General features: G+C 39.3%; 1 protein-coding gene and 1 pseudogene across 1 annotated transcript in view; one reads left to right on the plus strand and one right to left on the minus strand.

The window, feature by feature from the left end:
- The window catches only part of CPEB1 (cytoplasmic polyadenylation element binding protein 1), an 89,615-nt gene that overhangs the window by 3,503 nt on the left and 69,968 nt on the right, over positions 1 to 16,144 (plus strand). The gene's annotated exons all lie outside the window — the stretch shown is intronic.
- LOC111723405 lies at positions 14,751 to 15,149 on the minus strand (annotated as a pseudogene).

Here is a 16,144-nt window from a genome sequence, read left to right on the forward strand (position 1 = left end):
CAAGCTGTCCCCCTGGGTAGAGTGCTGTGGCATCACAGCTCACAGCAACCTCCAACTCCTGAGCTCAAGCGAGTCTCCTGCCTCAGCCTCCCAAGTAGCTAGGACCACAGGCGCCCACCACAACTTCTGGCTATTTTTTTTTGGTTGTAGCCATCATTGTTGTTTGGCGGTCCGGGCTGGATTCAAACCCGCCACCTTAGGTGTATGTGGCTGGTGCCTTAGCCACTTGTGCCACAGGCGCCGAGCCAGGAAAGTATTTTTCAACTAATGCTGGCTTGTTGAATTAAGGGAAAGGACCCATGATTAATGAGAGAGGAGCTCTCAGGAGTGTATGTTTGCAATTGGCCAGCTAGTGCAGTAGCCTGACTGGTAAGCCAGGTTCTGGTAAAGGTGTTTCCTTTATGCTCTACTTGACTCAGTGGCTGGCCAAACAACGAGGTATAGATCTCTCAGCCTCTTCAGACCCTTCTTAGGACCTTTGTAAGAGGTACAATGGGAAAAGTGCTTTGAATAGATTGGGAAACCTGGGTTCTAAGCTTGACCTTGTGAATGAGATAAAGAGATCAGTTTTGTCCTCACAGGTTTTTATGGGGCTACAGATTTAAAATCTGTAAATTGCAGATTTTAGAAAACTCAGAACATTGTAAGAAAGGTTCCTGTCAAGGTAGGTGATCTTCCAGGTCCTTCACGTATACCTAACACTCCCCACCCTGGTGGTCAGCTCTCTCAGGTTCCCACCTGAGATGTCGTCTTGGGGCTGTGGACCCTTGTTCTTGAATGATCAAGCAAGGATGCTAGGCCTACAACATAGAGCATTTTCCTGTGTTCTCCAGGAAAACCCCTATGTAGAACAAGCCGGCAGAAATACCCACATTTGTGGTTAATGAGGAAGCAAACTAAGTGTTATATTTTCTATGAAAAACCTTAAGAAATAACCTGCACCTGTAGTTTCTCATCAAGAGTAATTTTGTTACCTAAGAAAATAATTTGAATTGTAAAACTTGATCGTTTATGATATTATCGTAACTGGGGAAATTTGGTAACAACAGAAGGTTAAGTAAATCATAGCATTAGACATACTATGGAATGTTCTTCATAATTAAATATGGTGTTTGTAGAAGACTACTTAGTAGCAAAAAAAGATTAGTATCTGAAGTGTAAAAAGCAAAGTACTGAAGAGGGTGGCTGTATATATATATGCATAGAAATTGACCAGAATGCTGTACATATGACAGTGAAGGTGTTACGGGTAATTTTGTTCTGTAGGTTTCCCCTTACCAGTTTTTTTGTTAACAAACATTTTATAATAAAAATTTTTTTGAAATGGTTTATCCTAGTGCAGAGTTTCACATTGTTAGTTGAGTTTTTCATAGAATCACATTTCATTTTTGCCGTGGGCTCTGACATAAGGAAAAATCTTTTTATTGATGTCTTGCTAACATTTTGTTTACTCAATTTTCTGTCATTAGAATTAAAATTACCCACTTGTTTCAGACAAATGTACTTTTTTTGCTTGTTTGTTTTGAGACAATCTCACTCTTACCCAGGCTAGAGTGCCATGATGTCAGTATAGCTCACAGCAACCTCAAACTCCTGGGCTCAAGTGATATTCTTGCCTCAGCCTCTTGTGTACCTGGGACTAGATGATCTCACCACAGTGTCCAGCTGATTTTCCTATTTTTAGTAGAGATGGCATCTCTCTCTTGCTTAGGCTGGTCTCAAACTACTGATCTCAGGCAATCCTCCCGCCTCGGCCTCCTATAGTGTTAGGATTACAGGTACGAGCCATAGTACTTGGCCAACAGATGTACTTTTTTTCATTTGAACTAATGTTTGAATATAAGTCACTTGTAAGGCTGTATATTATCTGCAAAAAAATTTCATTGCATGGTAGGCATTGAGAATAGTTAACAGATGTACAAGTTAATATGATAAGGCATTATTGGAGAAGTGCTATGATAGGATCTGGGGGAGGTTGCTTTGGTTAGGGAACTAGGGGAACACTGCTGCGTGAAGCAGCATTTGAAATAGACTTTTAAAGAGAATTAAAATTATTTCACTGTAACTGGGAGTTGAATAGATTATCTTAGGACTCAAAGCTGAGAATAAAAATGGGTAAAGTGACCTGTGTTATAATGACAGTCCTTAAGAGATGGGTTTAATTACCTCCCTCAGGACTTAACCAAAAGCTCAGTTGCCTTGCTACCATAGACATTATCTCAGTCCTTCCCTGGTTTGTATGGGAAGACCACATAGGGGAGTTAGCACTTGAAGAGATTCCTTCTCCTCTTCATGGAGGAGGGTGGAGTGGGAAGCAGCTTTTCTTTCAGACAGCAGGGGCGTGTCTTCCAAGATAAGCATTTGTGTAGATGGAAGCTGCTTCTAAGAAAAAGGCAGAGTGGAGCCCCTGTGCTGACTCTATCTGTCCCTGACAGAGGTGAGATGGGATGGGACAGGGACAGAGAGTAGCTGGAACTGTTTGAATTCACCCCCTTGATGCACAAAGTTGTTACTTCCTCTGGTTTGAGGGGTTTTGGCTAGTACCCCATCAAGGAGGTCCTTGTGTGAGGGATGGGGCTTGGAAGGTCAGGCCAGAGTTGGGTGTCCTACCCAAGGAACTGCAGCGGTGATATACACACTCTTCATGAGAGGGATGCCTGCCACCTAGACAGCACTTTCAAGGCCATACATTCGTTGAATTCTGTGGAAGATGGAGGAAATAAGCTGTAGATTAGTTGTTCTCAACCTTCCTAATGCTGTGGTCCTTTAATATAGTTCCTGTGGGTTGCAACCCACAGGTTGAGAACCACTGCTGTAGATGGACATGTGATTGAAGCATTAATCACTTAGTAACAGTGTCTGTAAAGGTAAGTGGTAAGACATCATTAAGGGGCACCTTAACTACTATGTGGGTAGGGGGATTTAATGTGTAGTATGACAGGGGGCAGCGAGGGCAGGAAAAAAGTTTCAGGTTAATTCGCTGAAATGAGACGTCTCTAAGCAGTTAGAATAGCTTGGAGGTCCAGAAAAGGACTTGATTAGCCAAAGTGGTTCAAAGTAAGGTTTAGGACTGGTAGGCTGTTAAAGGGTTTTTTGTTTATATCTGAAGTATAATAATACATATAGGAAAATACATACTGTATCATAGGTGAAGAGCTCCAGTTTTCTTAAATTGAATGTAATCATGTAACCAGCTCCCAGATATAAATGGACTACATATTAATATTTGACTGAGATGGTTTCCTTTTTTATTCTGCAGGATCATAAATAGTATAATTACCAAATTATCTGAAAAACTATTCCAAAACAAAGTTTAATACATTCAGTCTCACACAGTAGGAGATGATGGAAATTACTCTGAGAAAATTTTGTTTCCCATAAATATTTTGTAAAAGCTGAATATGTAGCTGCTTTAACAGTTAAGTGATAAATATTTAACTTTTTATTGAAGTATGACTTACATGCAATAAGGTATGAATGTACCGTCAGCGAATTTTTATGTAGTGAACACGTGTTGTATAACCGCTCATACATAGAGGCAAAAACTGATAATAAACTAGATGCCTCTCTGTGTCCCGTTCAGTCTGTAACTCATGAAAGGGAATTACCGTGTATAATTTAATTGCACAGGTTAATTTTGCCTGGTTTTGAACTTACATAAATGGAATCATAAATATATACTCTTTGGCTATGCAGTTCATCCGTGTTTCAGCCACTGGTTGTGGATCATCCACTCCCATTTCTGTGCAGTGTTCTATTGTAGGAACATACCAGTGTTTACTTATTGTGCTGGTGGTGGACATTGGGCGGCTTGCAGTTTGGAGCCTTCGTTAATAGTGCTGTTATGAAAGTGTCTTTGGGGAATTCATTTCTACTGGGTGTATTTCTAGGAGGAATTGCTGCGTTCTCTGGCCTGCATGTACTCATCTTTAAGAGATGCTACCAGTTACAGTTACAGCAGTTTGCTTTTGCAGTAGTATGTGATGATTTGTGTTCTACATCCTCACCAATAATTGGTATTTTTTCACTTTAGCCATTTTGGTAAACAGTGGTTATCTCTACTATGGTTTAAGTTTTTGTTTCCTTGATGACTAATGAAGTACCTTTTCATGTTTATTGGTCTTTTGGATATCTTCTTTCTTGAAGTTGAGCCTCTTTAGGACTTGCATTCATTTTTCTTCAGGGTTATCTGCCTTTTTCTTTAGTAGTAGCAGTTCTTTAAACAGAGTGCACCAAAAAAATGTCTACACATTTTAAAAAAGGAAAAACTGCATTTAAGATTGCAGTACTCACTATTTACCAATAATGTTTGTTATCTTGTATATTATTGTATCTTGTATCTCTTGTAATTGCAGAAGTCAAATGTAACTTGAGAATTACAATTTTAGTAAGATTTTTCCTTTCTCAAAATATGTAGACTTTTTTTGGCACCGTCTGTATATTCTGCATATTGGGTTTGTGTCTGAAATGTATGTTACAGATAATTTCTCCCAATTTATAGTTTGTCTTCATATGGCTACTTTAGTGTCTCTCAAATAATAAAACTTAAATTTTAATGAACTACAATTTACTGAATTTTCCCATTATGCTTAGCATTTTGTGACTTATTTAAGAAATGTTTGCTGGCTCAGTGCCTGTGGCTCAAGTGGGTAAGGCGCCAGCCACATACACCTAAGGTGGCGGGTTCGAATCCAGCCCAGGCCGCCAAACAACAATGACAGCTGCAACCAAAAAATAGCCGGGCATTGTGGCGGGTGCCTGTGGTCCCAGCTGCTTGGGAGGCTGAGGCAGGAGACTTGCTTGAGCCCAGGAGTTGGAGGTTGCTGTGAGCTGTGATGCCACAGCACTCTACCCAGGGGGACAGCTTGAGGCTCTCTCTCAAAAAAAAAAAAAAAAAAGAAATGTTTGCTTATTCTGGTGTCAGGAAGGTAGTACATATTTCATTTCAAGAGTTGTTTTACACTTTACACTTTTAATTTACAACTGAACTGAAATTTATACGTGGTATAAGGTAGAGGATCAAGATTAATTTTATTCTACACGTATAGCTAGTTAATACAATGCCAGCAGAGGGGGGAAAATGCCTTTTAGGGAAAGGGGAGCAAGCTCCATGGGGTGAGAGGATATAGAGGGTGGACTTAAGTACTTAAGCTGGCCTGTCACCCAAGGATGTGTTCCTGAGGCTCTGGTGCCACGAGACCACCATCTTCATGGGTGGCAAGGAGTTGAGCACCGTGTTCAAGCTGATGTGCACCGAGGGCATTCTCAGGTGGCCATCACCCTCCAGTAGCTGTACAAGGACAACCAGCTCCTAGATGATGGCAAGACATGGGTGAATGTGGCTTCATCAGCCAGATGGCACAGCCACAAACCCCAGGCACAGTGGTGCTGGCCTTTGGGCAGAAGAAGCCTTTTTGAGGCCTTGTGGATTGAGCCTGTTTCTAGCCTGCTGGAGCTTGCTCCATGGGACAGATCCCCAGGACTCAACAAGCAGTGTTAGTGAGCTGGCTGTGTACTTGGGGGACCCCTGGCTTGCCTCTGAAAGGCCCATCTCCACCCATAAAAAATTAGAGTATAAAAAGTCTTTTTTAATTGCACTACATGTCACCTTTCTCATAAGTCAGGAGTACATAGTAGATATGCAGATCTGTTTCTGGATGCTCTTTGTTGTATTCTCTCTGTCCTTGTGTCTTGATTACTACAGCTTTATAATAGGTTTTGATAGTAGTGAGGTTCTCCACTTCTGTCCTTTATAATTTTTGCGTTTCCATATAAAGTATAGATTAACTTGTCGGTCCACCCTGCTAAATACATAGTGACCTGCTGGGATTTTGATTGGGGCTATATTGAATCTATGGCTCTGTTTGTGGATAGTATGTTAACAAGTCTTCCAATACATGAAGCTGGTACACATTTCTTTGTTTACTGTATCTTTTAAAATTTTTCTTGATATTTTGTAGGCATCTCGTATATCCTTTGTTAGGTTTTGATTCTGATGGACATTTAATGCAATTGTGATATTTACTTGCTAAATATTCTATAGATTGGGGATATGAGTAGTTTTATTGCTTTTGTTGATCTGTGTGGATTTTGGAGAATTAGGAAAAGATTTAAATTTAGGTAAATTTTCCTGTAAGAACCAGGAAGTCTGATGTTGCTGATATATTTTGAAAAAAAAATACATATACATACTCTTAACACATACGTGTGTGTCTATATATCATATATATCAAAATATATACCAAAAAGTTAATGCCTGTAAGAGTGTCTAATATTAAGAACACTGATCTTACCAAGAATTGTCAGATATAAATGGAAGTCTTAAATTGCTGATAGGAATGCAAAATTGCACAATTACCTGGAAAATACTGTGGCTCGTTCTTAAGTTAAACAGTTATATGACCCAACAATTCCACTCTTAGGTGTTTTCAAAAATAAACTTACATTTGGCTCATTGCCTGTACCTCAGTGGTTAGAGCACCAGCCACATACACTGAGGCTATTGGGTTTGAACCTGGCCTGGGCCTGCTAAACAACAATGACAACTGCAGCAAAAAAATAGCTGGGTGTTGTGGTAGACACCTATAGTCCCAGCTACTTGGGAGGCTGAGGCAAGAGAATCTCTTAAGCCCAAGAGTGTGAGGTTGCTGGGAGCTGTGACACCATGGCACTCTACTAGCGGGTGATATGCTGTCTCAAAAAAAAAAAAATAACATTTTAGAATAGTTTTCAATTAATAGCAAAGTTAAGAATGATGCTGCATAGTTTTCCTTATTGCTGCCATCTTATATTAGTATAGTGTATTTGTTACATCTAATGAACCAATATTGATACTTAGTCCATATTTTGTTTGGATTTTCTTGGTTGTTACCTAATGTCCTTTTTCTGTAGCAAGATCCTATGCAGGGTATCACATTACATTTAGTCCTCATGTTATCCTAGGCTTCTCTAGACAACCACTATTTCTCAGACTTCCCTTGTTCTTGATCACATGGACAGTTTTGAATAGAACTGGTTATACTCAAGAAACAGAAACATTTATCAGTATACAAACTTATACACAAATGTTCATAGCCTCTTTATTTATAATAGCTGAAAACTGGAAACAACTCTAATGTCTATCAACAGATGAATGTATAAACAAATTATGGCATATCTATAGAATGGAATACTACTCAGAAATAAAGAATAAACTAATAGTGCATGCTACAGCTTGGATGAATTTCAGGATAAGTAGGCTCAGTGAAAGGAGACAGACTAAGTGTGCATAGGTATAATTACACTTGCACAGAATTCTAGAAAATGCCAGTTAGCCTTTGGTGGCCAAAAGCAAACCTGGTTGCCTGGGGGAAAGGGCTCAGAGATGGGGGTGAGAAAGAATTCGAGAGGGGCATCAAGAAACTTTTGGGGATGGTGAATATGTTCATTACCTTGATTGTGGTGGTGGTTTCATGGATGTATTTATGTAAGTGAAACATAGAATTGTGCACTTATGTACACTTTATGCCTCTAAAAAACTTTTTGCAAACATGATTATCTCTAAATGGTAGGACTTAAGTGAACATATATTGTTTTTATAGGGCTTTTACTTTTAAATATTTCAAAACAGAAGAAAGTTATACCTATGTACCTATCACCCATCTTCAACAAGTGTTAAGATTTTGAAATGTTAGATTCATATCTTCTATCAGACACTATAAACATAAAATAAAAATTTTGTACTTAAGTCTGTTTCCTCTATAACTTTCCTGAAGTTGGTGTATTTTCTTCTCATTCATGTTTTTATACTTTGTGTATATACCCATAAACACCATTTTTAAGTTTTACCTTTTTATGTAAAGCATTCAGAAATATGTGCAATTAAAGTGTGCAACTGGGTAAATTATCACACAACAAATCCACCCGTGTAACTAAAGAACAAATCAAGAAACAGCATGTTACTAGCACCCGAGACCCCCCCATGCCACTTCCTAATTGTTGTGTGTTTCATTTATCTATTTATTTTTATTTTTTGCTTTTCCTTTTCGTTTTCAAATAAGGTTTTAACATCCAAACATTTAACTTGTCTTTTTTTTAAAAAGAAAAATATATCATGAATATATTTATGCCATTATGGGATTCGGTGTTTTTATTTATACAAATTGGAGTGCTTATATCTTACTAATTAACAGAGAGCCTTTATCTCATTTTTACCCAATTACAGTGTTAAGACATTTGTGTTCTACACCTGATAGATCCAGTTTGTACTTGCAATATGCTCCATAGGTGTGGTCCCCTACTGACCCTCCCTCTATCGACCCAACACCCTCCTTACTCTTTTTCTCCCCTTCCCGCCTTCATCCTGTACTGTAGTTGTGATTCATCTTTTATATGAAAGTGTGAGTGATTATAAATTGGTTTCAAAGTAGTACTGAGTATATTGGATTTTTTTTTCCATTCCTGAGTAACTTTACTAAGTAGAATATTTTCTAGCTCCATCCATGTAAACATAAAAGAAGTAAAGTCTCCATTTTTTTTAATGTTGCATAGGATTCCATGGTATACATATACCATAATTTATTAATCCATTCATGGGTCAATGGGCACTTGGGCTTCTTCCATGACTTGGCAATTATGAATTGAGCTACAGTGAACAATCTGTGCAAATATCTTTGTTGCCAAATGATTTTTGGTCTTTGGATATACACCTAGGAAAGAAAACGAGTGATCCCAATTCATTGTGGGCAAGAGATATGAACAGAAGCTTCTCTGAAGAAGACAGGTGCATGGTCTATAGACATGAAAAAACTCATCATCTTTAATCATCAGAGAAATGCACATCAAAACCACTCTGAGATGCCGTCTAACTCCAGTAAGAGTAACCCACATCACAAAATCTCAAAACTGCAGATGTTGGCATGGATGTGTAGAAGAGGGAACACTTCTGTACTGCTGGTGGGAATGCAAGCTAGTATGTTCCTTTTGGAAGGAAGTTTGGAGAACACTCAGGGATCTAAATGTAGACCTGCCATTTGATCCTGTTGTGTGTTTTAAATCTTTACACAAATAATATGACATACATTATGTTCCTGGCATTTGCTTTTTCCCATGTATCACATTTATAATGTGCATATTGATATTTATGGGTAAAATCAATATGTTAATTACTTCTTAGTAACATTTTACATAAACATATACAATATCCCTTTACTGGTAAATACTTAAGTATTTTCCAGTTTTTTGCTGTTATAAACAGTATGTTGGTGAAAATCATTGTTTATATTTCCTTGTACACATGTAACAGAAGTTTCTTGGGAACATGTATCTAGAAGTAAATTGCAAAGTATAGTGTGCTGTCTTTACCTTCAAGCTGGTGACGTGACTACTTTTTCAAAATGAATTTACCAGTTTTACAGGCTTCTAGGGATTTTGTGTATTTTTCTTCATAGCCTTGTAGACACTAGATATTATTATACTTCAACATTTCAGTCAGTTATGGGTATAGATCCAGTTCAGTTTTTTTTTGTATTATAAAATATTTTCCATGGTTAAAAGAGTACATGTAGGGAGTTAAAAGAGGTCAGGCAGGAGGATCAACTTGAACACACTTCAGCATCTCAGGAAATTTAAACTGCAAGTTGGCCAAGATGAGAGCAGAAAAGCAGTACACCTAGGATTTGTTCTCAGGTCATCTACATCCAGAGGCTGCACCCTACTTTGTGTAGGTTCACTATGAAATGGGCAAACTATGTGATTACACTGTCTTCCCACTTGAGAATATGAATGTTTATAATACATTTTATAAGATAAGACAGGAAGAACCAAGAACAGCGGTTCTCATCCTGTGGGTTGTGACCCCCAAGAACTGTATTAAAGGGTCGCAGCATTAGGAAGGTTGAGACCCACTAGCCAAGAAGATCCTTGCTTCATCTCACAGAGCTAGACAAACCATAGAACATCGAAGACAGGAAAACGTGAGGGAGTTTCAAGGTGACAACCTAACCAACTTTGAATAAAAGCAGGACTTTTTAAAGAATACAGTCAACTATGTAGCGGAACAGCATCCTTGCATGACCCTGAAGTTGGTGATTTTAACTATATAGTGTACCCCATGTGAAATCTTAAGGGACATCAGACAGAACAGCATGAAGGAAAAGAAGCCTGGGGTACAGTCCTAGAAGCCTTTCCTGCACTGATACCAGGGCCTATATGTGACATGTATTCCTTTTTGTTTGCTTTTTGAGACAGTCTTACTCTGTTGCCCTGGCTAGAGGGAAGGGGCATCATTGTAGCTCACAGCAACCTCAAACTCCCAGGCTCAAGTGATTCTCTTGCTTTAGCCTCCTGAGTAGCTAAGATTCCAGGTACCCGGCACCACACCCAGCCAATTTTTCTAATTTTTGTAGAGATGGGCATCTCTCTCTAGCTCAGGCTGGTCTTAAAAATCTGGAGAGTTTTCTGTTTTTAGTAGAGATTTGTTTCGCTCTTGCTCAGGCTGGTCTTGAACTCCTGAGCTCAGGCAATCCACCCACTTTGGCCTCCCAGAGTTCTGGGATTATAGGGGTGAGCCCCTGTGCCCAGCCAGCAGAATGGTTTCATCAGACCCAAAAGAAACTTCATGCCAATGAGCCGTCACTCCCCTCTAGCACTCTTTAACATTTCCTTGGGAGATGCTGATCTGATTTTGGTCTCCTTTTGGATTTGCTTGCTCTGGACATTTCATATCAGTAGAATGATGCAGCATATGGTCTTTCTTGTCTGGCTGCTTTCACTTAGCACAGGTTTCATGTTACGCTGTGAATTTGTGTATCATTCTTTTTAAGGGTAATATTCCATCATATTGGTGTCGTATTTTGTTTATCCACTCAACAGTTGGTGAACATTTGGTCTGTTGCCATTTTTTTGGCTGTCATGAATAATGTTGTTAACATTCACACAAGTTTCTGTGTGTGGAAACATGCTTCATTTATCTAGGGTATGTATATGGGGGTGAATTTGTGAGTCATATAGTAACTCAATGATCATCTTTTTTTTTGAGACAGCGCCTCAAGCTGTCACACTGGGTGGAGTGCTGTGGCATTACAGCTCACAGCAGTCTCCAACTCCTGGACTCAAGCAATTCTTCTGCCTCCACCTCTCCAGTAGCTGGGACTATAGGTGCCTGGCTAATTTTTGGTTGCAGCTGCCACCGTTTGGCAGGACCGGGCTGTATTTGAACCCTCCAGCTCAGGTATATTTGGCTGGCGCCTTAGCCTCTTGAGCCACAGGTGCCGAGCCTCAATGCTCATATTTTTTGAGGAAGTGCCAAACTGTTGTCCAAAGTGGCTACATTATTTTATATTCCCATCAGCAGGGCATGAAGGTTTGAATTCCTCCACATACTCAACACATGTTTGATTATAGGTATATCCTGGTGGATGTGAAGTGAGATTTCATGTTTTTGATAATGTGTTTTTTCTTTGGTGATGTTGAGCTTATTGTCCAGTTGTATATGTTCTTTGGGCAAATGTCTCCTCAAATACTTTCTTCATTTGTTTTTAATTTTTATTTTTAGTTGTAATTTGACAAATTATAGTTGCGTATATTTGATGGGTACAGAGTGATACTGATCTATACGTGTGTCCTTATGCCAGTACTACATTGTCTTGATTAGTGTAGCTTTTTATGAGGTTTTGAAATCAGGATGTGTGAGTCCCCCAACTTTGTTGTTCTTTTCCAAGATTCTGAGTGTTCTGGGTCCCTTGTAATTTCCTATGAATTTTAAGATAAGCTTGGATATATCTGTAAAAGAGCCAGTGTGGTCTTTAGTAGGGATTGCTTTGAATCTGTAGGTCTATTTGGAAACTGTTGTCATCTTAACAAATGTTAAGTCTTACGATACATGAACGAGGGATATCCTTCAATTTGTGTCAGTGTTTTGTAGTTTTCATTATACAATTTTACACTTCATTTGTGAGTGTTGTTTTTTGATGCTATTATAAATGAAATTCTTTTAATTTTATCTTTAGATTATTTATTGCTAGTGTAGAGAAATGTAATTGGTTTTAGTACATTAATTTCTTTTTTTTTTTTTTTTTTTGAGAGACGCAATCTCACTATGTTGCCCTCAATAGAGTGTTGTGGTGTCAGAGCTTACGGCAACCTTTAACTCTTGGGCTTAAGTGATTCTCTTGCCTCAGCCTCCCAAGTAGTTGGGACTACAGGTGCTTGCCACAATACCCGGCTATTTTTGTTGTTGTTGAAGTTGTCATTGTCGTTTAGCAGGCCCTGGCCAGGTTTAAACCTGCCTGCTTTGGTGTACGTGGCCGGCTCCCTAACCATTGAGCTATGGGCACCTAGCCAGTACATTGATTTTTGCACCCTGCCACTTGCCGAGCTCATTTAGTACCTCTAATTTTCTTTCTTTCTTTTTTTTTTTTTTTTTTGGTGTGTGTGTATTCCTTAGGTTTTTTTATGAAGATAGTTTTGCTCATTTTCCCCCCATCTAAATGCCTTTTATTTCATTTTCCTAATTGCTCTGGCTGAACAGTTTTTTTTTGCGTATAGGTGAAGAGAGTGGACGTCTATGTCTTGATCCTGAAAGCTTTCAGGAATCTTTCATTATTAGATGTGATGTTAATGCAGGTCTTTTGTAGATGCCCTTTATCAGGTTAAGGATGTTTCCTTCTATTCCTAGCTTATTGAATATTTTTATGTCATGAAAGGGTGTTGGATTTTTGCTGAATACTTTCGTGTGTATTGAAATGATTGTGTTTTTTGTCTTTCATTATATTAATATAATTTTACTGATTTTCATATGATAAACTTTGCATTAATCTCATTTGGTCATGGTATATAATTCATTTTATATGCCACTGCATTTGGTTTGCTAATAATTTTGTTCAGTTTGACATCTATATTCATAAGCCCATAGATCTTTGATTTTCCTTTCACGTGATCTCTTTATCTGGTTTTGAAGTCAGGGAAATATTTGCTTCATGGCTGAGTTGGAAAGTGTTCCCTCGTCTTCTGTTTTGGGGAGAGTTTATGAACAATTGTTACTAAATTCTTTAAGTCTGGTTCGGGCCTGTAGCTCAGTGGCTAGGGTGCTAGCCACACACACCAGAGCTGGTGGGTTTGAATCCAGCCTGGGCCTGCTAAACGATGACAACTGCAACTACAACAAAAAAATAGCCAGGTGTTGTGGTAGGCGCCTGTAGTCCTAGTTTGGGATTGGGAATACACATATACCCCAAAAAAAGAAAAGAAAATTAGAGGTAATAAATGAGTTGAGCAAGTGGCAGGGTACAAAAATCAGTGTACTGGCTAGGTGCCTGTAGTTCAGTGGTTAGGGTGCCAGCCACGTACCCTGAGGCAGGCAGGTTTGAACCCGACTGGGGCCTGCTAAACTACAGTGACAACTGCAACATCAAAAAAATATAGCCAGGCATTGTGGCAGGCACCTGTAGTCCCAACTACTTGGGAGGCTGAGGCAAGAGAATCACTTAAGCCCAAGAGTTTGAGGTTGCTATGAGCTGTGATGCCTTGGCATTCCACCCAGGGCAACATAGTGAGTCTCTTGTCTCAAAAAATAGGCTCGGCACCTGTGGCTCAAGTGGCTAAGGCGCCAGCCACATACACCTAAGGTGGCGGGTTCGAATCCAGCCCGGGCCCACCAAACGACAATGACGGCTGCAACCAAAAAATAGCCAGGCATTGTGGCGGGCACCTGTAGTCCCAGCTACTTGGGAGGCGGAGGCAGGAGACTCGCTTGAGCCCAGGAGTTGGAGGTTGCTGTGAGCTGTGATGCCACTGCACTCTACCCAGGATGACAGCTTGAGGCTCTGTCTCAAAAAATAAAATAAAAAATAAATGAATAAATAAATAAATTCTTTAGGTCTTTGATAGAATTGGTCAATGATGCCATTTTTGTCTTGGTTTCTCTTTGTGGGCATTTTTTGGGTTTTGTTTTGTGAGTTTTTGTTATGTTTTGTGTTGCTGAGGCTGGAGTGCAGTGATACCATTATAACTTGTTGCAGGCTTAACTCTTGGGCTCAAGTGATCCTTCTGCTTCAGCCTTCAGAATAGCTTAGAACTTAATGCTCACATCATGCCAAATTTTTTATTTTTTGTAGAAACAGGGTCTCTCTACATTGCCTAATTTGGTGTTGAACTCCTGGCCTCAAGTGATCCTCCTGCCTTAGAGTGCTGAGATTATGGTTTGAGCTACCACACTATGCTAGTTTTTTGATGACTAATTTAGGCTCTTTGCTCATTAAAGATCTATCTGGATTGTCTCTTTCTTCTTAAATCACTTTTGGTAGTTTGCATTTTTTAGGTATTTGTTCATTTCACATAAGTTTTCTAATTTGCAGCCAAATAATTATGCATAGTAATTCCTTATATTCTTTTTTTGTAAGATTGATGGTAGTATTTTCATTTTCATTTTTGATTTCTAAAAATTTGCCTATCCTTTAATTTCCAAAGCATGCTCATTTACATATTGACCAACTGAATGCCTCTTAATGATAGGTGAGGACATTTATGTTATTCTAGCTACACAAAAGGAGAACAGATGTGGCAAAATAGCATTAAGGGACTGCCTTGCCTGAAATTACAAGATTCTGTGTGTGTGTACTTAAAATTGCTTTATTCCAGTTTCATCCTTTTGGCTGAACTTTGTGTATCTGCCCTAGTTCTTATGTTCTTCTCTCATATGGCATCATTATCCAGTTATTCGAGCCAAAGCTGCTCCACCTTCACTAGTCCCCTGCACCTCTAGCTACCAACTGTTAAAAGATACTTGCTAAATTTTTCTGGAAATGATCTTCTCTGTTAGAGTTCCCTTTTGGAAGTCCACTTCTTCCTAAATCTGGCATGTGAGATTTTAATTGCTCTGCTGCAATTTGCTCTTCTTTCAGTCAGTGGTGACAGCTCCAGGTCTGTTTGGTTTTGTAGTTTTGTATCATGTTCATAGTCGTCTTATTCATAGTAGCACAAAAGCCCGTGTTCGAAGTTTGGTATTGAGACTTTGTTGCTGATATTTCCTTTAAGAGTGTAACTGGCTTTTTCTTACCTGCTGGATCAGGATGGTTAGTTTTGATTTCGTATTTCAGCCTGAACTGAAAGTAATCCAGATCAGAGTCAGCTTTCTGGAACATCAGTTCCAGCTTATTGACCTCCACCTCCATGTTGAATGGTTGACCTCATTTCTGATTTTATTATTTATTTATTTATTTATTTTGAGAGAGTCTTACTCTGTTGCCCTGAGTAGAGTGCCATGGCGTCATAGCTCACAGCAGTCTCAAACTCTCGGGCTTAACCTCCTGCCTCAGCCTCCCAAGTAGCTGGAACTACCGGTGCCTGCTTGCCACCACATTGACTGGCAGATTTTTCTGTTTTTAGTAGAGATGAGAGTCTCACTTTTACTCAGGCTGGTCTTAAACTCCTGAGCTCAAGTGATCCACCCACCTTGGCCTTCTAGAATGTTAGGATTATGGGTGTGAACCATCACTTTCAGCCCTCATTTCTAATTTTTTTTTTTAGAAACAGAGTCTCACTTTATTGCCCTTGGTAGAGAGCCGTGGCGTCACAGCTCACAGCAACCTCCAACTTTGGGGCTTAAACGATTCTCTTGTCTGAGCCTTCCCAGTAGCTGGAACTACAGGTGCCTGCCACAATGCCTGGCTATTTTTTGGTTGTAGTTCGGCTAGGGCCGGGTTTGAACCTGCCACCCTCGTTATATGGGGCCGGCACCCCACTCACTGACCCACAGGCGCCGTCCCCTCATTTCTAATTTTAATAATTTGAATCGTTGATCTTTTTTTATTGGTTCATCTGATTTCACTCAAAGTTTGTCAGTTTTGCAGATGTTCAAATAAACTTGGTTTTGTTGATTATTCTCTATAATTTTTCTAGTTTTTTATTTCACTTATTTCTATTTTAATCTTCATTACTTCCTTCTTGCTTTGAATTTATTTTACTTTTCTTTCTTTTTTTTTTTTGAGACAGATCTTTAAGCTGTTGCCCTGGGTAGAGTGCTGTGGCATCACAGCTCACGGCAACCTCAAACTTCTGGGCTCAAGGGATTCTCTTGCCTCAGCCTCCCAAATAGCTGGGACTACAGGCACCCACCACAACACCTGGCCATTTTTTGGTTGTAGCTGTCATAGTTATTTGGCAGGCT

The sequence above is a fragment of the Otolemur garnettii genome, unplaced genomic scaffold (genome assembly GCF_000181295.1).
Source record: "Otolemur garnettii isolate 467f Iridium unplaced genomic scaffold, OtoGar3 scaffold00011, whole genome shotgun sequence".
NCBI lineage: Eukaryota > Metazoa > Chordata > Mammalia > Primates > Galagidae > Otolemur > Otolemur garnettii.